The sequence below is a fragment of the Delphinus delphis genome, chromosome 18, assembly GCF_949987515.2.
Source record: "Delphinus delphis chromosome 18, mDelDel1.2, whole genome shotgun sequence".
Classification (NCBI taxonomy): Eukaryota; Metazoa; Chordata; class Mammalia; order Artiodactyla; family Delphinidae; genus Delphinus; species Delphinus delphis.
This window is the reverse complement of record NC_082700.1, coordinates 70381676-70386405: the sequence shown is the minus strand read 5'-3', so window position 1 is coordinate 70386405 and position 4730 is coordinate 70381676. Positions and strand designations below refer to the sequence as shown.

The window sequence follows — 4730 nt, the reverse complement described above, 5'->3', positions numbered from 1 at the left end:
AGAAAACGGAGCTAGGTCTATAGAGTTGGATAAGAAACCAGAGAGTTTCTTACACCAAACTAGGTATTTATTCACAAATAGGAAGGAAAGATATTTTTCAGACATTCTATGAAACTGAAAAAATAGTTTTCACATAGATTGCTTGAAAAATATACTACAGAATGTATTTCATATGACCAAGAAGTTAATCAAAATTAAAGGGCCAAAAATATGCAGAACAGCATAAAGAAAAAGCTGAGACTAAACACTGAATAGTATTAAAGTAGTTATACATCTAAGTATCTTTTTGTAAATGAGATAAATTAATACAAAAAATTTAAATTATCTTTTGAAAATGGGCAAAATGTTTAAAACATTCTGTAGTTTACTACAAATAATATATATCAATACACCAACATCAATATATGATAGATCACATAGATTACAAGAGACAGTATTCATATACCTTAATTTTAATCAAGCTAAATCAATCTTTGTATTCTACCAAAAATTGTCAATAGAAATTTGGCAAATTGACCTTAAACTTGGCCAAAATAAATCTCAATTCTATAATTATAGAGGCCAGACTATCTAATTATAAAACTAATATTATAAATTAATTTGTTCATGTAATACAAAAAATATTCTTGTATATTAAAAAATTATTCAAACAGATAAAAAAGAAAAATATTACAAAATAGAACTATGAAGAGGCCACCAAAGGCATATTTAAAACTTTAGAATGCTATGATTTTTTTTAAATAGAAAAATACTAGTATAATTTATTCAAGAAGCAGATATTTAAAATATTAAAGATAGGTTAACCAGAATATAATAAATCTGTGAATAGAAAAGAAAGAATTAATAAATGAGTGCAGGAAAAAGTTACAATTAGTATATATTAGTACCAAGTTTGCTTCTTAGGGAATAGTTAAATAATAGAAATACCACGTTAAGAAAAAAAATCAAAAACAGTAAAGGAAAAGTTGAAAAAACAAATATAGAATACTTTGTATAACTTCATGTTAATAATTTGATTTATTTCAAAGAAATGGAGGTTACCCTGGAGCAATATAAAATAGCCAAACTCAATTAAAAGGAAGTAGAAAAAGTGAATATATCTATAAACAAAGAATGCATGTGGAAAGACCATTTCTAGTGTCTCTGAGTACATGAGTGAATTATTTCAACCTTTAACACGCTAGATGATTCTAGACATTTATATGCTTTTTCAACACATAGGGAAAAAAGTTGAGCAATTTATTTTATGAATCCACCATAATCCTCATAACCAAAGTTTGATAATGAACAAAACAGAAATTAGAGATAAGTCTCATCTATTTCCATATGTATATAAAAAAAAATCCTAACTGAAATACTAACAAATTTGTAGTCCACTAAAATCAAGAACAAATGCTTGGATGTTTTAATATTAAGAATTTTAGCATTGAAATATATTATTAACTCAAACAAGAAAAACCTTGTAGTCCCCTCAATTTTTGGTTGAAAAAGATATTTAATAAAGTCCAATCATTATTCTTGATTTTATAAGCTTTAAAAAAGCTAAGAGTAGTTGAGGTCTATCCCGATGGGGCTTTTTCTGTAAACCTACATCGTTGGAAACGCCTCATAGATTAACTGTGTGGTTTCCTTTACTCATAGAACTACCTGTTAGATCTGTGGGAAAGAACTACAAGACAGAGCTGCCAAGTAAACTATGAAAAACCTAACAAACTTTTTATCTTAGGTATTGGCATATCCCAATGATCTGTACTGTTCTAGGGTGTGATGGCTTAGGAGTGAATATGATTTGAACCTAATACATTTTTAGAGGGTCCTAAAGTAAATCACTTGAGGCAATTGGATCCAAAAGATTACAGGTGGGGAATTTTGAAGTGTGTCCATATTTCATTGGAGATCAAAGAAGCCTAACTAAAAGAATTGTGGGCTGACTCATATGATAACTTCTTTTTGAAAGGGCTATTTTATCTTGAAGATTTATGAGTTTGGAGGAACTAAGATGATTGGCAGTGGAAAGAATCGAACGTGTGGAATTCCTTAAAAATTTATTGACTTAAATAACTGTGTTACACATAATAAAAACCCTTTACACTTAAAAAAAAAAAAAGCTAAGAGTAAAAACATGAGACAGAATAACAATCTCACACCAAAAGTCATTGCCGTTATTAAGTCAATGAGACGCACCTTCGTTAAAGCAAGGTTATAATCATCATTCTGTCTTAGCATTGTTCTGGATGCTACAATGAAACTCAAAACAGATGACAATAATTAGGAAGAGACAATAGTATCATTATTAATGACTGATGTGGCTGTATATCTAGAGAATCTACATAAATAAGCTGAAAAACCTCTTCTAATTCATATGAAAGTGGATATACACCAGACACACAAAAATCAATAGTTCTTTCAATATACCAATAATAATTTTTCAATAAAATTTGTAGTTTTTACAAAAGCTTGAAAACTATTGACCTTTTTTCTAGGTACTTTATTGAGAAAATGTCTTTTTTTTTTTTCTACCGTATGTCTAAACATTGTAAAAGAAAATCTGAATAAATCATCAGAAGTACCCATGTTCCTGGGTATGTAGAGAGAAGACATTGATTCCTCACAACGCAATGTATAGCTTAAACATACTAAAATCTCAAGTTTGGAACGTAAAATTATTTTTAAGAATACAAAATTTTGAAAGACTACAAAGTGATGGTTGCTAACAAGTATTTTATAAAGAACAGTGAAAGAGGACATGATTGCTTAGACAATAAAATACACTCTCAGCTGAGATGTTTGCAATTTTAGCAAAATGCATGCAATGCATACAACAAGTTACAAATTTAATTACAAAAATACTAAGGTTCCAATAGGCGACTGGAGAACAAACATAACCAGAAAGCCATGAAAGAGGTGATTCCGATGGCTAAATACTTGAAAAAAAAATGTGTCATGACCAGTAGTTAAAGAATTTGTCCAACTGTGAAATACTACTCAGACCTATTAAATTTGCAAATATAATACCAATACTGTCAGGAGAGATGTGGTACAACATCTCACAGTTATTACCAGTGGAGGTGTGATAACTTTCTGGATAGTGATTTGGAAATGTGGCTGCAAATGGGGGGGAAGGAAGGGAGAGAAAGAGGAAAGAAACATACAAAAAATATTTGCAGCATCTCAGTGTAGTGAGATTCTATGATGTTTCCCCTTTACAGTTTTCTGTGCTTCTCAAATTTTCTATAATGAGCATTTACTAATTTAAATTAAGCTGTAATAAGATAAATATTACTTTTAATTAATCTAAAATTAGAATGTGGAGTTGAAATAGACAATCTCTAAGTGACTTCCAGTTATGAAGAATTCTATGGCTGTAATGATGTCGACATTCACTTTTCCACAATTATATTTGATGTACAAGGGAACCATATACGTCTAAACCATTTTTAAGACTCTTGATGACCTACCATGAATTTTAAATCTCTGTATCCTTAGTCAAGCTTAATGGTATAGTTTACTTTTCTTGTTTCGGTAAAGTAGACTAGGAATAAACTTCCCCTGCTTATTCTAAAATTACATTAATATGTAAAGAATAGAAATAATTGATTGCCTAGAACATGTCTGAAAATTCTACAAATTATTAAGACTCTTCGATTAGGTAAGCAAGACTTACAGGTCATCTTTAACAAACAAGTTTGAAATATCTGTGAAAGGAAGCTTTCGTATGGAGCCCGACTATATGAGCAGAGTATAATGAGTGAAGAAAGAACCATATCATTTGAGTATTTTTTTTTAAAAAAGAGGGGAAAGTAGTGTCTATGATTTTGCTTAGATTTGAGAAAGACTCCTATCATTTGGGTTTAAAAAGGAGAGAGGCCTAAAATGTTGTCCACTCAACTGCTCACATGGAGGAGATTAACCAGATAGTTATTCATCAATTCACATCTCTAATTGCAGAACATGATCACTGCTTTTGTCTCTTTCGGAAACAAATCAACTTGTTGTCATTATATATAGTCTTCAATTATACAGTAGAACAAAATTTAAAAAGGGAAAGTATGCTGTTAAATCTCTGTCTAATGTCAGTCAAGCTAAACTGTGGCCCTGAAACAGGCTTTCCAATATATACGACTTAAATAAGTGACTCAATTTTTTAAATTCTCTGTGCCTGGTTAGGCAAGAAGACCTTTCTGCTCACTTCAGTAAAATAAAATCAAAGGTGCAATTGCTGGGTTTGCATTTCATCAAGCCCATTACCCTTATCACTTCCTTATCTGAGAGTTTAAAACTGTGGTTTCTTCATATTCACGAGTTCACTATTCTTTGAGAATCTAAAGGGAATACCTTCAAAATTTGCTAACCTAGTCCCAGTAAAGGCAAGATTGCTTTGGGGAAAATGTTTCTTAGAATAGAAAATCCATTATTTCCATCTATTGTCAAGATCATCTTTTACTACAGAGACAAATTCCTGATCTAATTAGTCATTACTCTGACTTTCCTAAAAATTAGAAGAATTTTGCAGGTTCTCATGTATTTGTAAAACTTGAGCACATATCCAGGTGTTTCAATGAAATAGTTTCCACTGTCTTCTATTCTCTGTAACAGACTGTTTACCTCAGCCACAGGTTTGAGTCAACTGTGAATCATTCACTGTCAAAATAATTTGATTAATCACTTTGAATTTTAAAATTCAATTCAAAGTAAAATCCTTTTCTTATTTTTTTCTTCCACCATGTGCT

The 4730-nt window shown here is 30.5% G+C and overlaps 1 non-coding gene across 1 annotated transcript; it reads left to right on the top strand.

The window, feature by feature from the left end:
• The first annotated feature begins 1551 nt into the window (after positions 1–1551).
• LOC132414002 (small nucleolar RNA SNORA18) lies at positions 1552–1682 on the top strand. The gene has a single exon (XR_009516880.1). It is a non-coding gene; the product is annotated as a small nucleolar RNA SNORA18 (small nucleolar RNA).
• Positions 1683–4730: the final 3048 nt, after the last annotated feature.